Genomic DNA, 22,584 nt, shown 5'->3' on the forward strand with positions numbered 1-22,584 from the left:
GAGAGAGGACTTCCCTGAAGAGCTGTACAGCACAGCAGATCCTGGTGCCTCCCAGCCCTCTCATGCCCAATTATTATATTTTTATTTATTTGTTTATTTACCATATATCTTGCTACACTAGAATTAGGGCTCCACAAGAGCAGAGCTTATTCCTTTTATCCCTTGCTGTGTTTCCAGCGTATAATAGACTCAGTAAATATCTGTGGATTAACAATCCATTGATGGATGTTTCAAACTGGCCCAGTCACATACAGTGATCTGTCATTCTCAGTGAGCAGGCAGGTCCCACAGTGAGCAGGCCCACACATCACATGAGGTCCCTTGATGATGAGGAAGGCTGAGAGACTCAGAGAGGGCAATTAGCTTATGTAAGGTCACACAGTGAATTTAGCTCTGGGTCCCCACAGGGGTTTATTCCTCACGTGGACATGGATCTACTGGGAGGTTTGGGGCTGATAAACTAACATTCACTTTTTTTTTTTTTAATGGAGGTACTGGGCATTGAACTCAAGACCTCATGCCTGCAAAGCACTCAGTCTACCACTGAGCTAACCCACCCTCCCTTCACGCTTTATCCTTTATTAGCTCCTCACAAGATGGCTGGAGGGATCCCTCTTATTCCTCCCAGAATTACTGGGGATTTCCCAGACCACAGGTGGAGCTCCCAGAGGCCCTGACTGTCTCTGTCACTCAGCCTAGAGCAAAGGCTGTCAGTCCACTCAGGTCCAACACTTTCCAGTGTTCCAATGGGTTACCCATCAGCCATGACAGCAGTGCTGCTGGGTAGCTCGTTAATGTCACCTGACTAAGGGGCCACTGAGAGGATCCCAGGCTGATGAGAGGGATGGGCCCAGATCTCAGGCCATCTCTGAGAAGAGGTCTTTCTGCCCCTGAAGGAGCCTCTGGCCAACCTCTGAGCCATACATGGACATACGACTGAGTGAGAGAAGGGACTTTTAATCTGGCTGAACCAGAAGAGTGTGGGTAGTTTCTCCAAGAAGTTTAGGGGCTAGTTGGTCAGTGACTGAAAAGAATTAACAAACAGACTGTTTATTTTGCTTGCTTCCACTGGCTACCTGGTCAGACCAGACCTAATCTGGTGTTTAGTCCAGTGCTAAAGGCCAGAAGCTCAGTGTTTTGAGAACAATCACCCAAAGTTGGCCTTGGGGGACTGTCTTATCCCAGAGCCAGAAGAGAGTGGAATGTGGCTGAGGGAGGGGGCAGTAGAAATATGTGTCCACCTGGGGAGAGGGACTTTTATTTATTCAACTAGCCCTCACCCTTGCTGTGGAGTTCCTGTTCCCAAAGGACTGCACGTTCTGGAGAACTAGGTGTAGAAGCTGCTGCCTGGCTAACTAGAGGAAGGCCCTGTGCCATACACGTCTGAAGGGGTCTGCTGGAAGTGCTGGAGTGGAATACCCTGCAAGGGAGGGAACTAACTTGTCGGAAGGCTGGTCGTGACCAGCAAACACGCCTACTGGCAGTTTCTCCCGGATGAACTTATCAGCCCTTTCTTTCTGCCAGAGCTGCTGGACAATCTGCCTTCTGTTAAATCCAGACAAAAGGGACTCCTCCCTTGCCCTGATTTGGCTGGCCCTGCTTGCCAGCCCACTGCTGGCCTGGCATTTGGGTCAGGAGCCTCTACTCTCAGCCAGCACTGACCCCTGCTGCTCTCCATCGGGACTTGGGAAGGGTCAGCAGCAGGAGCCTCCCTCCCTCAGGCTGGGCACTGGCCCTAGGCCCTTGGTTCCTTGGGGAACATGCCAGAATAAAAAGGCCCTAGGACCAGAGGAAAGTTTGGTCTATGTAGGTGTCTGCTGGATTTTATTTGAGCTAGAACCAAGGCCATAGCTTAAATCATATCAGCCCCAAGTAAGCATTGGGACATCTGTCTTGGGCCTTACACAGGGCTTGGGCCCTTGGGGATAATTGCCAACCAACAAGTGAGGCAGGCAGTGTCCCCTGATTCCTTCCTTCCCAAACAAAAATTGAGCCTCTACTATGTGCATGCTGTCAGGTGACTGTTGCAATGGTGGGAACAAGCAGGTGCACATCTGGCCTCAAGGACTCATACTTCTGTGGGGAAGAAAAAACTTAATCTGATAATCTTCCTGAAGCCTCTGGCTGGGGGTCTAAATGAAGGAAGCACTGGAGGCTAAAGGGCCAAGAGAATTGAGGTCTGACTGTCATGTCTGAAGAACCTCATTCTCAGTCTCCTAATAGTCAGTCCTCCCAGGGCTCATACCATGTGGGCCCTTCGGGCAGCTGTTCTTGGGTGTGCTCTGGGTCTCACTCTTGGCTGTGCTCTCCAACTGGCTGTGAGCACCACTCCTGACCTAGGGTGGCCTAGGCACCACAGGGGTTCCAGAATAACTCCCAAGGGTGAGTCACTGGGGACCTTGTGCTTAGCCCAAGGGTGGGCTGTAGAGTTTCATGAGAGTGGAAAGTCTTCAACTCTCAGGACTACAGGGAGTAGCAGAGCCTTGATTTAGCCCCTACACATCCTAGGGGCCCATGAAGACTGTCTACCTCCCTCTTTACTCTGCTGTGGGTTCCATGGGGGTTGGTTGGGCTCCAGTGGGGGCTGGTCCAATTCTGGCCAACCAGGCCTCCTGCCTTCTAGAGCCTGAAGGTACAGGGGGTTGGGGGACCTGGGAGTGGATATGCCAAGGCTGGAGGGCTGGGACAGGGGGAGAGCACTGCAGCCAGTCTGGGACCACAGCATCTCCAACTGAGTCCCAAACTGGGAGAGGCAGGGACTGGAAGGATTTGGCTATAAGGGCTTCAGGCAAACACTGCTCCTCTTCTCCTAGGACTAGGAAGGGTCTGTCTCACCTTTTGGCACCAGCTAGTTGAGGTAGGGACCTTCCCATGGCCAGAGTTCTTGGGGAGCTTGGGCATGGGGTGCTGGGACTTTGGAGGCCAGATTGAGGCTTGGTGCCTTGTGTAACAAGACCAGTGCTAAAAAAGGAAGAAGAGGAGTTACTCTAGCATCCATGGATGGTCAGTGAGGATTAAAGAACAGCTAGCAGCTTCTGTGTAGATGGTAGGAGGGAAGTGCCTCATGAGGCCTGTACTCACTGCTGTCTTTTGTTTTGGAAAAAAAAAAATATATATATATTTTATGTTTATAACTATATAGTCAGACATTAAACTACCCAGCAGAACCTGGGGCTACAAAGCAGTGCCTGGTGTTTATTTGGGGGTAGTGGTAGACTCCATAAACTGAAAGAGTATATGAAAGAATATATTTTGTTTAGAAACCTAAATAATTTTCTGCATTCTTAGCCTTTTCAAAGCAGCAGAATTTTAGAGCTGGATTTGAGAGGCCTGTAATTTTTTTTTTTTTTACTTTTAACATTAATGGATGATTTGGGCCCTTTTCCTGGTTTTTAGTTCTTTTTCTGGTCTATGTGAACGAAATCTGGAACCCAAGTTTTTAAAAAAATAAAAAAAAAATTTTTAGGGGGGTATTTATTTTAGGGGTGAAGTATTTATTCACTTTATGGAGGAGGTACTGGGATTGAACCCAGGACCTCGCGCATGCTAAGCATGTACGCTACCACTTAAGCTATATCATCCCCCGTTATGCTTTTAAATATAAAGAATCACAAACAGGTGTGAACGTTTGGGAGCTGGGGCATTCCTTTCTGCTCTCTCTGAAATTTTCTTCTCCCAGTCCTTCCTGAAGAGGGGGAAAAAGCAGGGGAGACCCAGAGCTGTCTTGATTGTGGGAGGAACCCCTGGCGGCAGCCAGTTCTGTGTTCAGAATGTACTCGCTGACAAGAGCGCGGGCCTAGAATTCCAGCCTGGCCACAGGCCCAGAAGAGAGTGGACAAATCCTGCACAGGGTTTGGGGAACAGAGCCCACCATGGGTCCCATCCCCAGACCCATCCAGTAACTGTTCAGGTCCAGTAACTGTCAGATCTGGGGCCTTTGAGATTGGGGGGGGGGTCTAGGTAAGCCCTGGGGTGATGAGAGCACTTTTAGGAAGACAAGAGCCTTTCTGAAGGGAGACAGACCTTCGCAGTAACCCCCTACTTCTTTATTCCCCCCACCCTCTTTAAGAATGCGGGCCTCGGGTGAGTGACCAGCGCCAGCGGGTCAGAGCTATTTCTGGCGCCTGAGGAGGCTTCAGATTCCGGGTGTTCAGGGCAGGAGGAGGGGACGAGGGTCAGGCCAGAGGCGCTTCCCGGACGCCCCCGCCTGCTGGGCGACAGGCCCGCCTGCCCGTCCAGTCTTTGCCTCAGTTTCCTCATCAGTATAAGAATCAGGCAACAGGGCCACGATCCTTCGCAATTTAGAGGACGCTTCCTGATCTTTTTTTGGCTTAGAAATACCTCCTGATTTGTGTTCGAGGGAAATCGGGACGGCTGAAGGCAATCGATGGGTGGCCAGTTGTGGCCGGGCGAGTTCTCGAGCCTGACCACCCGGGTTGGTTGGATGCCTGTCAAAGACCCAAATGCCTGAGGTTGGGCGGGGCGCCCCTCCCCCACTTCCAGTCCCAAGCGCTCAGAGCGACCGGGATGGGCCGGGGCGTGTCCCGGGGACGAACCTGGCGGGCCGCGGGGCGGGATTTCCAGGATGGGGCGTGTCCTTTCGGGCGGGGGCGTGGCGGACCAATGAGCAAAGCGGCGCGGGTGGGGGCGGGACCTATGCGCGGGTGCGGCGCGCTGCGGGGCGGCCGACGCAGGCAGAAGCGGGCGTCGCGAGGACTGCCGGTCGGCGCCGCGCGGAGCTGGCTGAGGGATTGGCTGCGGCACTCGCGTGTCAGGGGGTTGCTAGGCTCCGGCCGCGCGCCCCGCCCTCGCGCTCGGCGCCCGCTCATCGCCCGGTACGTGCTCGCGCGGAGGCTGCGGTGCGGCGCTCGCGCTCCTCGGGCTCGGCGGCAGCAGCAGCGGCGGCGGCTTCGCGCCGAGTCCCCGGGGAGCAGCGGCGGCGTCTAGCGGCCGGGAAGAGCGAGCACCTGCCGCGGCCCGCCCGCAGGCGCTCGGTGAGTGCGCCGCCTGTCCCCTGCCGCCGAGCCTGGCAGCCCAGGGCCCCATGACCGTCGCCGCCCGAGCCTCCCTGGGAACACCTGCTGCTGCTCGCTATTTGGCTCGGGTGGGGACACGGTCGCGGACGTCCTTGCGGGTGAGGCGCGGCGCGGCCCGGGCAGAGCCGCCCCCTTGCTCTCGGCCGTTTAGGCGAAGGCTGGGGGCATCTGGCGTCCGGGCCGGGGCTGCGCGCCGCGGCGATGGGCCAGGCCTCAGCCCGGGAACGCGGGGCCTGCGCGTCTGCCGCGGGCATGTGCGGCCTGCGGGCCGCCTCCCGGGCTTCCGAAGAGGGTCGCGCGGCCCATTTTGGCCGGCCTGAGGATGGGGCATTGAGCCCCCGCAGGAGGCGAGGAAGGGCGCCGCAGCCTTTGGGTCCTCAGCCGCTCAGAGCCTTGGGGTCACCTCTCCACATACATACACACTTGGGCTTCTTTGGAAGCCGGCTACTACCTTTTCACCTGGTGTTTAGAAAACCATATTCACCCACGGTTTTATTTAGAAAACGTCTCTAAAATGCTCTCTTGGTTTAGAATCTTTATGCCGTAAATTCCAAATTAATTTCATACAAACTCAACTACTAATTTAAAATGCATATTTAAATCTCTGTGACTTGAGAAACTTTTAGATTAGTTTGGAATTAGTATTAATAGTGAGTATGAAGTTTTGTCTTGGTGAGCGCTACAGTCTAGGACAGCACGGTTTTAGCCTAGAGTTCTAACTTAAGAGCCTGGCCTGCTGTTTCCCTAAATAAGTGAGTAGACATGATTCCTGGCATGGAAGCCAGGCTCTGCAGGGAGGGTGGTGTTTATAGGACAGAAGTCCAGATAAAGAGTTGGATGTGCTACCAGGTGTTTTGGAGTTTGGTGTAGATGGGATGTAGTAACTTTATCAGGTTGTTCTGTGCTTAGGGTTCAGAGACCTAATTTTAGAATGTCCTTTTTTAAAAAAAAGAATTCGACATTGGCGGCGTAGTTTGAATATGAAATTGAACTTTGTTTGCCTTTGAGCCAAGAAATAAGAGCTCCTGGCCTGCATGCTTAAAGGAGGCTAAGGAGCCATTTCTTGGAGAAATCAGATTTGAGGAGGGAGTTGGATGCATAGTGTGAGCCTGTTAAAGGCCTGTGGGATACTGTATGGAAAGTCTGAGCGAGCAGTACTGTATAGGAAAGAAACGTTTGGTTGGAACATGAAACCTTGTGTACCTGTGTTGAAAGAGGCAGAGGGCAAGTCTTCACTGTTCTTAAAAGTTGATACGGCAAAATGCATTTATTTATTTAACAAATATTTGGCTTCACTACTTACCAAATTCTGTGGTAGGTCCAGGGGACTCACGAAAGAGGCTGGCTCTGCCTTTAAGGAACTCAGTTTGGTGGACAGTAGGGGATGCGAGCCCATGATTAATAGTGTCTGCCCTCTAAGTATGCTCACATGGTGCTTTGAGAGCCTGAGGAGAAAGGGAATTCCTGAGCTGAGTTTTGCAGGGCCAGCAGAAGTTAGCTGGGGGACAGCAAGCTCTGGACACAGGGAACCACATGTATATGAGTGCCTAAAATAGCACCTGTGAGTCCTCCAGCTTGACAGGTGGAAGCCCCACGCCTTCCTTCTACTTAGGAGTTCAAACTTCATACTCAAGGTGTAGGAGTCTGGGAAGGCTTTGCATTAGTGGAGTGGCACCATCCAGACCTATGTTTAAGAGATCTTATTGGTGGCCACACAGATAATGGCAGGGAGGGGATGGGATACGGACTGTTGACTGTGAGGTCAGCCAACGGACTGATGACTGTGAGGTCAGCCAACGGAATGAAAGATGAGGGAGGAGGAGCCAGCTCAGAGACTGGTTGAAAAAGTTTGAGCGAAGGGGCTACTAAGCTGTGGTGGGGGAGGAGACTGCATTCAGGAATATGTGGGCCAGAAGATTTAGCATGACCAAGGATTTAAACCACCTTTCCTGCAAGTTTGCTGATGGCTCAGACACTGAAAATGGTGGGTTTTGGAGGGACCCTGGGACCACTTAGGCTGGAATTGTTGTTTATAAAAGGATAAGCATGGCATTTGATTGTTAAAAACCTTAAACAACTTTACTTTTCACTTGAACTGGGGGCATTGTGTTTCTTCTTGGGCGGGACTAGTATTTTAAACCCTGAGAGTAGATGTGTGTTCATCTTTGTTGAGGCAGATGAGAGCATGTTCAGTCCTTTACCTCACAGTTGTTCCAGCCTTTCCTGTGCTGGGGGGTCAGTGATGCAGTGGGCCTACATAAGCCACAGTCAAGGGCCTTCTGTGTTTTCTGCTCTACATGCACCATTGCTAATGCTTATGAGAACCCTTTATAGTGACTTAGCAAGCTGAGTCACAGATGAAGGAATGTTCTCAAGGTCACACAACTGCCATGTGGCAGAATCAGGATTTGAACCCAGATTGAACATTTGCCCATAGCCACTTGCGTTTGTGTTGCATCAAACCAATATTGGTGGCCTTAGTTGGGTCCTTCTCTGGCAAAGACCAAACCCAGGTATCTGGTGGCGGGCAGAATGCCAGGACAGTATGGGGAGGTGATCAGCGATCCCACATGGAATTCCAGGAACATGCTGTGAAGGACCATTTTCAGAAACCTAGGGTTTGTCACAACCTTCTTGAAGCCTGTACTATTGCTCTGGGCATCATGCTGAAGTAAGCCAAGGAACTTGGGTCCTAGGCTAGAGAGAGCAGACTTTAGGGGAGAACTGCATTCGAGCTAGACTTTCAAGAAGGGTTAGTGGTTTGGTCGGTGAAGGAGTGTGGCAAGACGGTCACAATTCTGTGGAAGAAAGAGGTGAGCAGAGGAAAGGAGTGTGAAGGAAAAGACTGGGCACCTCTTCTGTATGTTCTGGAAGGTTGATTTGGAGTCAGAATGCCACATGCATGAGTTTGGTGTTATGTAGGAACAGGGAACCTTGAAGGTCTTTGAGCACAGCTGTGGTGGGATCAGCTCTGGGTTTTAAGAAGTGAGCCTGCAGTGTGAATGTGGAGGCTGGGCTGGACTGGAGGCAGGTTGGTTCCTGCTGTGGTCCAGTGGGGAGACAGTGGACCTGAATAAGAACAGTGGTCAGGAGAGGAGTGGAGAGAGAGAAAGAAGGTTCAAGATGAGTCAGTTCAGCAGATGTTAGGGACCTAAATGGTGCTGATACCAGTGGGGTCAGCCTTTGAAGGGAAGGGGCAGGAGGTCACAGTGAAAAGATGAGGATGTAAGGCAGTGTCAGCCGAGGACTGGTGGGGACTTGAGGGACTTGGAATAAAGGGGCCCCTAGACTGCAGGAAGTGGGGAAGGCTTCATTCAGTCTCTGTGGCAGATAGGCAAAGATAAACTTATGAAAGAGAGAGCGTGACTTGTTGATTCACTTGGTAGGTAATGGAACAGTGAATTTTAAAATTCTTGATGTTTTGGAGACTCAGAATCATGGCAGGGGTCATACAGCTTTAGACTGGATTCATTGAAAGAATTGCCATTGTCTCACAGATTTGACATGTGCAAGGCAAGCTAAAGGTGGCCCGTGATGGTGTGAAGTTGGAGCCCCTTTACCTGTACCTGCCTTTTTGAGTTGAGTGGTTTTGGTCATAGCCTTAATAAGAGGCACATAACTAGCCTAGTGGAATGGCAAGTGGTGATAGACCCATTTTGTGGATGGGCAAGAGTAAGAGTGGGGTCTCATGAGTTTTTTTCTAGCCAGTAGTAAGAAGTCAGTAATGAGAGGTTTGATTCAATATCCAGGTTCCAGGGTGTGTTGTTTAGATTTGAGCCGCTGTAGAGTGTGACTGCTTGGAGGCTGGGGGCTTTCAGAGTATCAAAGAAGTAAGACATGCTGGTGTGAATATCAGAAGGGACCCAAATGGGGGCTAGAATATTGAATCTTAAAGGCACTAAAAGTGAGAATAAATTCAGATAATGTGGTCTTCAATGTGTCCTGTGTATCGGTCAAGGATTTCTCTCTCCTTTTCTGGAGTAATTTTTCTCCTTCCATGTTAAAGAGTGTTTCTGTGCCTTTGCTTATTGTGCTGTTGCTTGTTAAGCCCCCATCTTTCTCTGCTCTACCTGTGTTGACTCTCCAGTCCTGGAGTAAGGTGATGGTGGTTTTGAATATATGAGTGATTAATCTTGTCATTTCCCAGTGGGTGTTTGTGTGCTCATGCCTTTGGGTATTAATTTAAAGCAGTCTTCCTATGAGTTGCATAACCTGCTTTGCCTTTTGACCGTCCCTTTTCACTCTGATCATTAGTAATAACTGCTCAGATAGCAATTTCTATAAATAGGATTCTAGAGTAGTTTACAAAATTACACCAGCCAGAGGGCTTAATTTAGCCTTAATGAATAGGGTTTCCTATTTTCCTATTTCTTAGGTTTGATAGCTAAGCATTTTCTTAGCCTTGCTCTGGGGCCTGGGTGGAAAGATGGATGGGATGCAGTGGTACAGGGTCATAAACTGAGGGTGTCTCAGTTGGTGAAGCTGTTCTGTGTTCTGTTGGAGCGAAGTAAATCTGAATGAAACTTTTGCAGTATGTTGACTAAGTTTATATTTATATTTTAAAAGCAGGATTCTAGTGGGAATAATCAGATAAATATAAAAAATCAGTTTTATGACTGAGTGTCTTTATCCTACACATCATGGAGTGCATTTAATAGCGTTGAGGTTTTGTTTCTCAGTTATACCTTCTTGAGCTAATTGTTTTTGAAAATACTACTGTCTAAATTTTAGACACTGGAATTAATTTTATATCTTTGAAAGTGTTTATTATTTTCAGTCCTGGATGGACTCTACAGAAAACATTTTGTTTTCTTTACCACCCTTTGACATAAAGTGTGACTGGTTGGCAGGAGACTGAGTGGCATTTCCCACTTCCTTTGGAGTTGGTCATTGTGGTGTATGTAATTCTATTTCAGTTGTGAGCATTCACCAACATTGGTTCCTTCTTTTCCTGCAGGGCCTCTGCTCTCCAGGAAGATAAAACTTTTAAAGCAGCCTTGCACTAGAAGGTGAGGTAAGGTACTTGAAAGGGAGATTTCTGCAAAACAAAATGATGGATAATCACATACTTGGCAAAATGAAAACGGAATTTTAAAACACTATGGTGGGGGAAGAGCTATATTAAATAATACATATATTTAAAATAAGAAATGTGGAAGATAAAAGTAGAAAGGAAAAAATCCCTTGTCTCCCCAACTTTATTCTTTCTTTAACTAGAAAATGCCAACACGTGGTACAAACTCATAAAGTTCTAAAGGATTGTACAGGGGAAAGAAATGTTGCCCAAGTCCCTGCTTCCCCTCCCTAGGAGCAGTCATTATTTCCTGATTCCTGGGTGTCCTCCAGAGTTGGACCTTGGGCAGCACTTTTACTGAGTTTAGGTTAGAGAATAAATTTATTGTCCTGTTTTTACCCTCCTAGCATTATAGCATGATCATTGTTCTATATGTATAACATTTCTGATGGTTAACCTATCCCCAGTTCTTAGATGGTTGTTAATCTTACTTTGGTTATAATAGGTTATGTTGCAGTTAACATCTTTCTGCATAAAGTTTTTAAAAAATCTTTTTCTTATCACCATATAAAATATAAAAATATAAAACTTTTGATGAAAGTGAGATGTGACTTACAGTTTTGCAGGAGCACACCTGTAACATCAAGTAAGGCAGATTTGTATTGATTGTGTTTTTTCTTTAACATTTAAAAATAGACATTCTTTGTATTGATTTTTATTTTTAAACACTGTGTATGTTTTCCCTAGTCCCTTTTGTATGACTTGCATGGGTATGCAATTTTTATAGTCACATGGAGGCCCATACTCGGTATTTCCTCCCATTGCAGGTGTGTGCAGCCACAGATTCATCCCGAGGCAGTCACAGCCGTTGGATACCCTAAGTATAGGGGAGCGTGCCAGTTGAGGGGAACTCAGGAACGAATGAAGCACATGGAAGGATGTGTTATCTCAGGGAAAGAGTGGCCAGTGCCCAGCATGGTCCTCTGAATTGGCATTTGCTCTTCATTTCTGTAGATGTTGAGTTTTTGTTTATGGAGTATGGGAATCAACAAACGGGAAGCACCTCTTACAGAGTTCTTTCTAATTGTTGGTATATGTGTATTGAAACAGATTAGTGGAACTGGAAGATGCTTTGTTTGACAAATGTTATGGTTGTCTTTGTTTTACCTCTCGCTATGCTGGGAACCTTTCTCCTAGGCATTCCAGGGGTTGATATGGGATTACTTAAGAAGATTCCCAAGGCTTTGTATGGCAGAAGTGAGCCAGTTCTGCCTTGGTTTTCATAAATGCCTCTCTTATTTAGCTTAGTTGTTCTTCAGGGGCCGGGCTGATTCTCTAGACAGTTTTTGCCGAGAAAAATGATAAAGTCAATGATGGAATTGAAAACAGTGTTTTCTTTTTATTTGGAAATTAATCAGAACCTGGGACACCATCCATTTTTCTGGGCCTTACTGTACTATGAAATACTTTCATAAAAGGTACATCTCGTTGTAAATGTCCTGTGTATACTCCTGCTTTGGCTGGTAGGTTGTCTTTGCATCAGATCTGCCCTGACCCCTGGGAGCCTCGCTTACTGGATTTAAAACTTTTTGAAAATAACGGAGACCAGCCTGATGAGTAGCCCTTGAGCAGAGGTGGATTCTGGGTCTTACAGAAAGTGAAGAAATGTAGAGAACTTTGCTCTACCTGTTAGGTTAAACATGCCTGAATAGTGTCATATTTTTAGACATTTGAGCAATGTTGGAAAGATTGAATTGCCTGAATAGAGAAATTTGGTAGGAGGAGACTAGAAGAGAAGCTCTTTATTAAAGATCTAAAAATAGAATTCATTAAAGTTACAAACAGATAAGAGTAGAATTCCTTTCTTGTTCTTTCCTTCTCTGGATTGTGCTATCAGCTGTTGCTTCTGCTTACCTGGGAAAGATCATGATATTTTGTCAGAAGGGTCAACAGTATGGACTTATAATACTGTTTTGCCAATCTGAACATGTGCTTTTTCCAGTTTTAAAAGTAATTTAAAAAGTGACTGGATTCCTTGGCACTGGGAAGAAATCCTTAGCAGGAAAACTTGATTCTTCTGCTTGTAGAGCTGACCCTGGGCTGACGGGGCCTGTGGGGGCCTCTGTCCCCTCAAAGCCCTGAGGGTTTTTCTTCTTTTGGTTGAGCACTGCTGACCAGGGAGGATGTCTATGCGGGCCATCTAATCCATCTGACTTCATCAGGTGGCATCTCAGGTCTCCCTTCTGGTTTTTTGTTTTTTTTAGGAGGAGTCCTTTTTTGATTTATGCAGCTGGAAAGGAAAATGGTTGCTCAGGCTTTCTTCTTATGCAGGCCTCTGATGCCCTGAGCTGCCTGTGCCCTTTCCCTTTATGTGAGGGGGTGAAGGAATGTCCTGGCCTCCCTTTTCCCCTCCTGCCATGAGCTTCCAGGGAGAATGGGGCCCTTTGTGGCTGTGCCCACAGGCACAGCTCTCCGCTTCAGTGGCAGGCCTGCTGTGGCCTTTCTGTTCAGTCTACTGTGGTTACAGGGCGCTGAGGAGCCGGGAGCCTAGCGTGCAGTCATTTCCTCACATGCTGCTCTGCTGTTCAGGAGAGTTCTGAGGGATGGTGCTTGTGCTTTGTTTGCCCCTGGGTCTGCCCTCTGATTTTGTCACGTCTTGGTAAACATTCTTTTAGACCCCTTTGCAGGCCTGAGCTCACTCTTGCGGCAGATCTCAGGCCATATTTGGAGATGCAGGCCTGCTGCTCCCAAGGGTGACTGAGTGCCTGGTCACAGAAGGCTGGGCAGTACCTCCAGGCCTTTCTCGTGTTCTGAATCCACTGGGAAGCATGGGATTAATCTATTTGTAAGTGAAACTGGATTTCAGATTTGTTTTGGCCTTCAATTATATCTCAGTAAAGCTGAGGAAGAACATATTTTTGCTTTAATCAACTCATTGAAGATGTGAAATGCCAAAATATGAGGTAGGGGAAGCCAGAGAGACTCAGGTTTTAAAAAAAAAACAGGTTTGTTCTGGATATGGGAGCGCTCCCCTGGTATCAAACTGCCTTACCCATCAGGCAGTTCTTCTCCTGACCCCAGGCCTATGTGTTCCTGGAAAAAAATGCATGAGGTAGTTATGGTTTCAGTGAGATGGGGATAGAGGCCAGTGGCTGCTGCTCCTTCGAGGGTGTTGGCTTCAGACAGGGAGCCAGATGTGTGATCATCTGTTGTTTAGCAGGTTCTGTGAAGGGTAGGTGAGCAAGCTTCTGGTCGTAGGGGGATGGAGAAGGCCTGGTCAGGCCTTCCTGGAGCTGGCGAAGGGCTTTTCTACACAAGGTCTGCATGATTGCATGGAGGGCTGCTGAGCAACCTGCTCCTTCCAAAAACCCAGGCTGGTTGACTTTGGAATGATCCTGGAAATTGTTCTTGATCTTAGTGAAAAGAAATTTCATTCTTTCCATGATGCTTTAGTATGTACAATTTCCTTGTCTTCAGTGAAACTGTCTTGGCGCTGGCACTGCCCTGGATGTTTGCCTTCCTCCCTTTGCCTTCTTTATTACAGGGGGAAAAAAAATTCTAGCCTATTTTATCCTTCTGCCTGAGCAGAGTGATACTTTTCTTTCTCTGTTTTAGGCTTGGGAGTGGCATTTTGTTTTTATCAAATAAAGAAATAAAGCATACTTGCCATGCTGAGATCACACTGCAAATGCCAGCACTTATTAGAAAATGATATTGAGTTTTCTAAAGAGAAACTATTCTTTCAAGTAGTGCCTGGTCACAAGAGGTGAGGTCTACCCACTGTAGGTTCTTGCTTTTTGGCAGGACAGGCAAGATTTTTGGCACAAGTGTGATGAGACTGGACAATGAAAACACTGAGTACCCTCAGCAGTAGAAACTTGGGCCTGAGGAAGGAACCTGCCAGACTGAGTCCCCTGGAACCCTGCCATCCTAATGTGACCTTAAGTAAGGCCTTTAACCTCTCTGTCTCAGTAAAATTGGGATAGAATATCCTCTCCATAAGCTGATGAGAAAATAAAAGCTTCCTAGTAAGGTGCCCTACACCTCTCCATGACTGCTACCTGTTTTTTGTTGTTTTTTATTTTATTTTATTTTTTAATTTTTAAAAATTGAAGTATAGTTGATTTACAGTGTTAATTTCTGGTGTACAGCATAGTGATTCAGTTACACATATTATCATAATTGCTACTTGTATTGTTATACTTGTCCTTTTTCTGATGTAAACTGAGAATCTGATATTTAATAAAGGCTGGACATATTTCTTAGGTTAAGTGGTGAGTTTAGGGTTTTTCTTTATTGTGTTTTATAATTAAATGCATAATAAATTATTTTGTATATATCAAGTAGTATCTTATAAAAAAAAATCTAGGCATGAGCCCACTGGTACTTCCCAGAAAGTATCTCTAGCTTAACTCCTTGCTCACCTGTGGAGCATTGAGTGCTGTGATGTCTCACTGGGACAGGTGGTCCTTGGGGGCACTGGCCCCGTCGATGTGAGTAAAGGACAAAAATAGTTTGTAGACCAAGGACTCTGTTAACTAGACAACATTGTTTAGATTTTTAAGGAGTTTCTTTGGAGAGTCTTTGTTGTGCCCAGGTTTGTTTTCTAGAACCTCACGGTGCAGTGGAAGGAGGATGGACCGGCAAGGTTGCCATGTGAGTTGAGTGACTGGAAGTGCTTCATTTCCTTTTTTTGTATAATGTTTATTTCTGTTTGAGTTACCAGCAGCAATGCATGCCTAGTGTAGAAATCCCCTGGTTTTTAAAGAACTACACATATACTTACTTTTTCTCTATGTGACTATATGATTTCCTTACTGGGTAACTTACAATATAAAACTATAGGATGTGAGGAGAATAAGGGTACAGGTACCAGTGTCCAATTTCTGAGCAGAGGATAATTATCCTAAAGACAAAAGTGGGGCTCCCACCTCCAGGTGATGAAGGCACCATGTTTCATGATTCTGTGTTGAGGGAAAGCTGCCTGTGGGTTCCCAGTGGAGAAGGCTCCACGTGATTTCAAGATAGTAGAGGATTTGGTCTCTGACCTTTATGTTAGAGGCAAGTGAGGATAGAGCTATTGGCTGCTATCAGATAAGAAAATGACATAATACCACCAGAGGGGAGCTGAAAATCTCTAAATGCTCACTCTAAATCCTCTAATAAGGTAGAGGGGAAGCAGAGCCGACAGATCAGGGAGTAGTCCTGGGGCGATGCAGCAGAACAGTCCAGAGGAGGCCGCTGTGCCAGAGCTGATTCTCAGTACAACAGAAGAAACACCAGTGTGGAAGTAAGTCCATTTCTACTGTAGGCACTACAGACTTCTTGTCATTGTCGGGGGATTACTGGCCTGGGTAGTTTTATTTCAGATTTGGATCTGGGGTGGAGAAAGCAGGGTGCCTAGTGGTGTACGTAGTGATGTCCATGTTCCTTAGCTAGTCTACCCATGTTGGTTGTCTGAAGCACAGAAATATTACGTTCGTAAGAGGTTATGGGTGACTGGATTAAGATTGTTTGTATTTTGTATATATATTTTAAAGTGTGTACTTTGTCAGGTCCGTTTCTTCACCTGTTTTAGCTTACCTAATGAATTTATGTTTATAATTGGAAAAAGTTAAAGAAAAAAGGAGTTTGATCTAGGACGTGTTTAAGATTAAATATTGACTGTTAAGCAGCTTTACAAGACTGGCTAGCCCATGAACTATGGAGGGAACTGTCATGTGGCATCCCTTAGGCAGGCCCTGTTGGCAGGGTTTTCAGTTATTTGTTCATTCATTCAACAGGTGGTTTTTGAGTCACTGTCATGTCCTGGGCACTGTGCTGGGCCTGGGGAGGGGATCTGGTGATGGATGAGAGAGTTATGGGCCCTACTCCTGCCCTGACCAGAAAAAAGAGGGAGGAGTTGTGATGATTATTTCCTCTCAGTTGGTGTTTTTTAGAAAAAATTGTGGTTTGGAGAAGCTGCGGGTGACTTCAGTCAGTGTGCCTCTGATTCATCATAAGGGGGGATGGGGGGCTAGGCCCATTCAGAAGGTGATGTGAGAGATCAGGGACAAGACCTTAGAGAGCTTGGTACGCAGTTCTAGATTATTTTCGAAGCCAAGCTGACATTTGGGTACACACTGATGTGTCTGTGACCTGTTGAGCTATTTCCTGACCCTGATGTTGTTCCTTAGACAGTTCAGGCGAGGCCTTTGAGTTGGAGTTTCAGGAAGTGGTCAAAGTGAACTTCGGGGAGGCCTTTGGGTTTGGTGATGATTTGGATGAGGGTGTGTGTGTGTCAGGGGGCTTTGGGGAATAACTAAGGAATCTGCAGGAGATAGAAGGGTTATTAGGGAATGTTAGCCTTGAAAGGGTAGGGAGGAAGAAGATAACTCAATGTGTGGAGGAACTTTGCTGTATTTGCTCTGTTAATCACCAAGGCAGCTGGAGGAGATGGGGTTGGGAGGTGGATATAGACTTCACCCAAACCTGAGATGATGGGACTTACGGTGACCTAGACAGAGTCAGCTTCTGAACAGAAATGGAGGCTGTGAGGTTGGACTAGCCCAGAGTTGAGGAATGTTTGGAGTCTGAAAGATTAGTGCTGGTGTGCTTTGCCAGGGAGCAGGTTAAAACCATTTAGGGCTACAGGAGTAAGGAAAATCTGCAGGGTAGGGAGTAATGACTGAGCGTGTCAGAATTTGAGGGTACCCGGTTTAAAAAGAAACAAAAAACCTTCATCCATGGGAACCAGGTGAGAGGGATGAAGGAGCCATGCAGCTGTGGGCTCTGGGTGAGCAGCCAGTGGTTCTTCCTAGTGCTGAACCCCTGAATTAGAGAGAGGTCCCCACCTAGTTGCCTGTGGGGCCACCCTCTCTGTTTGCCCTTCCTGGTGAGGTTTTTTTTCTGCATACACTGCTTTGCAAAGTCCTTAAGCTCTTTCAGGGCTTATTTTATGTTTATTTCATCTTACTTAACTTTAAAAAAACTTTATTAGTGTAAAATAAAACAAAAATAGAGGAAACAAGACCCCTCCCAAAAAAGTGTAGCTTAGTGAATTATAAGGTCAACAAATAGAGATTTGTTGGCCCCCAGAGGCCTTTCCATGGGCCCCAACCCTGCCCCAGCCCTTTTTGTTCCTTCCTTCCCAAGGTGACCGCTTTCTGTCTTTTTGTATCCATTTCCTTACATTTATTATTATTTAAAAAAATTTTTTTTGTGGGGGAGCTGGTAATTAGGTTGGTTGGTTGGTTTGTTTTCTAATGAAAGTGCTGGGAATTGAACCCAGGACCTCATGCATGCTAAGCACATGCTCTACCCCTGAGCTATACCCTCCCCTTCCTTATGTTTCTTTATAGTTTTATCTCCAAAATATGTATCCTTAAACACTGAGTTTAATTTTGTCCATTTTTGATAATTGGCATATCTTTTAATCTACATTTTCTCCCCTTTGTCCTCTTTTCTTGCAATTATCTGCTGAAGAACCTGGGTCCTTAGACCTGTAGAATCTCCCACAGTCCAGATTTAGCAGATTGTGTCGCAGGGTGCAATTCAGCATTCTCTTCTCTGTGTTTCCTGTGAATTGGCAGCCTTATCCAATGGCTTGATCAGCCTCAAGTTTGGTCCTTTTGGCAAGGCTAGGATGGTTTGGGTCTTTCCTCCGGAGTGCTGCTTTCCTCATGTTCCATACTTTGCTTAAAGCGAGTACCCAGAGCACCACTTCTGTGGCAGGATGATGGGGTCTGAGGAGAGGCCAGGCTCAGCTCAGGCTCTCAGTGGCTCTGTGATCCTTGATCCTTGTCAAACCAGTTTCCCCAGCACGGATGTGACAGATGTTGCAAGAGGAAAAGCCTGGATGTGTCCTTTGGCCTGATTCACTTAGATGAGTTTAAAGTGCTGTCTGCCTCTCAGGCCCTCCCTTCTTCCTTCAAATTTCCCTTCTCCCGCCAATACTCAGCTGCTCTGCCTTTCATTGTCTGTTCTTTATCTTGCCCCCTCTTCAGTTTTCCTCTCTTCCTTTCTCCTTTGTTGATAGAGTGTTCTGATGGGGAAAATATTGTTAGAGATTTACGAGAGGAATTCTCATCCTGCTTAATTGCTCACTGTCTGGGGACTGTGGAAGCCTTGGTTTACCCACCTGTAAAGTGTAGGTGTTGCTCCTGATGACTTAAATGGTCGGTTCAAACTGTGTCTTATGAGTATTGTGTTTTACAAATTTTCTCTGTGTTTGAAAGTTATTTTAGAGGATTTTCCTGCTTCTCTAGGTAGGGCACTCGGCCCCAGTGGTAAGAAAATGGAGAAATGGGTAGAGCTTGGACAGCAGCCAGAATCTAGTTTGTCCCTATACCTGCGCCATCAGGCCCGGGTGGGTTGGGTGGAGGATAGTAGAAAGCTTTGTGGGCTGTGGTCATGACCTCACCTGCCGGTCTCAAGTTCTAGGTACAGAAACTTCCCTTTCTGAATGGGGAGGTATGTCAGCTGCCAGCTGCCAGCTGCTGCCCTGCTGGTTGGTGGCTGAAGATGTGGGCATGTGGAGGGCCAAGAGTAACTGTTGTGTGAAAGTAGGCTCAGGCTTGAGGCCCAGGAACTTGTCAGCTAGTCCTGGCTTTCCTGTCTGGAGGCCCCACTCCAGCTTACCCCAGAATTTGATGGGCAGTGCAAGTCTGTGCCTGGTGTGAGGGCAACTAAGTGCTCACCTCATAGACAGAACCACTGCCTGGAAGAAAAGGGCTGTGCTCATGATTGGCCTATATCTTTGTATATACCAAGCCCACTGCCGTTCAAGTGAGAATGCCCCTGAGAAGAGGTGTTGTGTGATGTACCAGGATTTATCTGGCCTTTCCCCACTGCTGTGACACTTACCATGTGCCTGTGGAGTTTTTGTTGTGCTGTTATTTCACACATTTAAAATTTCATTCATTTTTATACTTAAATAATTCTTTAAAATTTTTATTGAAGTATAGTTAATTTACAATGTGTTAGTTTCAGGTGTATAGCAAAGAGATTCAGTTTTATATATATATACTTTTTCAGATTCTTTTATACTTAAATGATTTTTAAGCCATGTAAATTCAGATTTTTTGCATCCTGTTTGTCTATCAAGGTTGCTTAGGCCTAAGGAGATAGACCAGTTTTGTTGTCTTGTTTGGAATCTAAGTTTTCTGAGTGTTGTTCTTTAGGGAGTAGAATGTAAGGAATTCCAGAGTCAGGGAGGCGTGGGCTGTGCTGGTGGAAGGGCTGGAGGGGCTGCTGGGCATTGCTCAGGAGCTGCCCGAAGAAGGAGTGGGTGTCAGCAGCAGGCACGGCGGTGAGGAAAGTGCTGAATCTCCTGTATGAGAGATCTGTACCACTACACTTAAAAGTTGAATTACTCAGAATTTGGTGAGGTCAAAACCACAGCCACAGTTAGTTGCTTAGGTGGCAAAGCAGAAGGTAAAGCTGTGTTTTCTGGTGTTGGCTGCTCTGGTGTTCTTTGGTGTTTGTGATCAGCTAGGAGTGAACGTCCTTAGAGGGAGTCCTAGTTTCACCTCAGGGCAGTCAGATAGCAGACCCCACCAAAATGATCCCAGGCCAGAGCTGAGTTACTTCATCCTTTAGGCTTTGAAAAATCTATTCTTTTATAGATGAAGTTGTTTCACTAAATCTCCTGCTAACCAGTAGTGTTTGATTTTTTGATGTTACTGTTTAAAAAACTGAAGTATAATTTACATGTAGCAAAATGCATAAATCATAAATGTACAACTCAACAGTTTTACAGATGTATACATCACACAGATCAAGGTATAGAAAATTTCCAGAAGGTCCTATTTGCCTTTATCTAATCATTATCTCCCCAAAGGTAACCACTCTTCTGATCTCTGTCCTTGAGCTTAGTTTTACTGCTCTTGACCTTCATGTAAGTGGAGTGGTAGAGTACGTGTGTACTCTCATGTGCCTGTCTTTTCTTGCTGAATGTTAAGCCTCTGACATCTTCCTGGTTCTATACAACAGTTTGTTCTTTTGTTGTTGTTTAGTATTTCACATATGAATATACCATAATTTACTGCTTTTGTTGGTGGACATTTGGGTTGTTTCTAACTTTTGACTATCATGAATGATACTGTTATAAACCATTCTTGTCCATGGCTTCTGGGTATACACCTAAGAGTGAAATACTGGATATACTTGATATCTTAATTACAAGGAATTTTGTTTATATGCCTCTGTTGTAGTTTATTTTTGAACTTTTTATCATAGAGAATTTCAAATACACTCAAAGACAGAATAATACAATGAATCTCATGTACCTATCAGCAGTCCCAACATCCATCAGTAACTGGCCAGTCTTGCCCCAATCACACGCCCAGCTATTGTCCCCTCCCCCCCATTATCTTGAAGCAAATCTCAGACATCCTGTCATTTCATCCATCCATCCTTTAGTGTATGTCTTTAGAATATTAACGTAACCACAACAGCTGCTGAATGGCTTCATGCCCTTTCTCTCTGGTCCTGGTGTTTCTCTCTGGGGGTTTGTATCATGAGCCTCATGGTGGTAAGTGGTTCCCTGTTCCTGTTCCTCCTTATCTAGGTGGAGTTGCATATGTCACCTGTTTTTCCTTTGAACCAGGAACCAGTATGGTACAAATTTGGGAGTGTCATCTTAGGACTACGGAATGACAGTTACTGTCGTGGGCACGACTTCCTATTGGGCTACTTGTTCATGAACAAGTTAGGCTGATCAAAGAGAAAGATGAAAGTGGACTGGGGGTGCTCAGGCACACAACTGCCTGTCCCAGATGGCTGCGCTGGCCTGCGTCATATGATTCTTTCCCCAGTGTCCTAAGAGTCTGGAGGGTATGACCTCCAGGATGGCTGGGCTCCAGCATTCCTCCCAGGCCTTGCCCCTCAGTTGAAGAAAAATAGGCCTCAAACTCAGACTTGACAGTATGGTTTAGAAAAGGTTAATGTTTTTCAGAACACTGAAACTACAGTATGCAGATTAGACTTGAGAGCCCCTAAATACTCTCTAACTTCCCTCTCCCGTCCTCCTAGTGCTCAACATTTGTACTCGTGTTCCCACTGCCCTGAACCAGAGCTCTTCTAGGGTAGGCCCAGGAGGTGCCCGGGTCCAGAGGGCTGGTCCACAATAGGAGCAAAGAGCACCACAGATACCTTATTATTTGGAGTAACTAGCCCATAAATTTTCCATAGCAATTTTCCTCTGAGGTAGTCAAGTTTGAGTAGAAAAACATAGTGCCATGTTTTGATTCATTAGTCATCTGGATGCTCACCCTCCCATATTTTCATGCTGGCTAACTATGAAGTACCACTACTCCCAGCTTGAATTTATGATACTTACTGCCCACTCTGTCCATTAATCCAACAATATGAGAGGGACATACAGCTGTCTCATACTGTTTCAACCTGTCCCACCCTCCTTCCTCTTCCATCTTGTTATTAATGAAGGAGTTTGACAGTAACTAAATTTTAGTGAAAGTTAAGGGGAATATCACTCATATCTTTAGGTGGGAATGTAAACTGAAAGGCATTTTGCCAGTATCTATCAATTCTACCTCTATAACCTTTATAACCTTTGACCCAGCAATTCCACATCTAGGATTTTATCCTCAAATTTCCTACCAGAAGAGTGCAAGTCTGAGAGGGAGAGAGCACCCTTGGGAGGACACCATGCAGGATGCTTACACATGGATGTGCCATCAGCAGCAGGGGGAATGAGAAGGTGGAGCCACCCACTGGGGCTGACATTTTTTGGTTCTAGTAAATTTTAAAAAGTAACAATTATGAAGCATATGATTCCATTTGAGTTTTAAGAATAGAATAAAAGATGTACTTGTTTATGTGTTTAGAGGTATACTAAATGTGTCATTTGTGGAGAGCTACTGAAGACACCAGCTTGCCTACCTGAGGGCCTGGGAAGAAAACCTTCTTTTCACTTACGCCTCCCCCACACAGTGTATTGTTGGAATTTATTTTACCTCCATGTAAATTACTTTTATTACATTAGGTCCAAAGGACCAGACAGTTGACGGCATCATTTTGAGGCTTCTTGTGTATCTTCTGAATTGTGCCTGGGAATTATTAGTGGGAATCTGATACTGGGAAACGCTGATTTCAGCCTGTCCAGATCTTGTGTTTAGCTCTGGGACCTCTGAACTTGGTGATGGTTTGGTCAGGGTTTTTTTCCTCCAGAAGGGAAGGCTCCTGGGAAGGAAAGATGAAACTATTTTTAGGCTTGAGCAAACATAGCCCAGTGTAGTAATTTCAGGCCCCAGTGTGACATTTTCTTCCATTATAATCCAAGTCACTTTTGAAACAAATAAACAAGTTCTTTTTTGTGTATATTTTATGTTTGTAGTGTTTCTAGAGGGAGATGCTTTTAAGATACCTTCTTTTCCCCATATAAACTTGGAGGGCTTGGGGGCCTGGTGGGCTTTGTTTTGAATCATGCAGTCAGGGGCCTTGGTGCCTAGAATCTGGAATGCTAGTGGACAAAAAGTGCTAGGGTGTGAGGTAAGTGGTAGGGTTGGGGTTACTTAGGCTGTCACAGTTTAC

At 46.1% G+C, this 22,584-nt stretch overlaps 1 protein-coding gene across 12 annotated transcripts in view; it reads left to right on the top strand.

Annotated features, from left to right (window-relative positions):
• Nucleotides 1–4,671: 4,671 nt before the first annotated feature.
• The window catches only part of DAG1 (dystroglycan 1), a 50,213-nt gene continuing 32,300 nt past the window's right edge, over nucleotides 4,672–22,584 (top strand). For 2 of the 12 annotated variants that reach the window (XM_072941268.1, XM_072941266.1), the window contains exons 1-2: nucleotides 4,672–4,994; nucleotides 9,994–10,050. The gene's annotated coding sequence lies outside the window, so the exon portion shown is untranslated. The remainder of the gene's footprint in view (nucleotides 4,995–9,993; nucleotides 10,051–22,584) is intronic. The other 10 variants (XM_072941269.1, XM_072941267.1, XM_072941275.1 and 7 more) reach the window with 5 other exon arrangements.

This window comes from Vicugna pacos, chromosome 17 (assembly GCF_048564905.1).
Source record: "Vicugna pacos chromosome 17, VicPac4, whole genome shotgun sequence".
NCBI classification, from domain to species: domain Eukaryota; kingdom Metazoa; phylum Chordata; class Mammalia; order Artiodactyla; family Camelidae; genus Vicugna; species Vicugna pacos.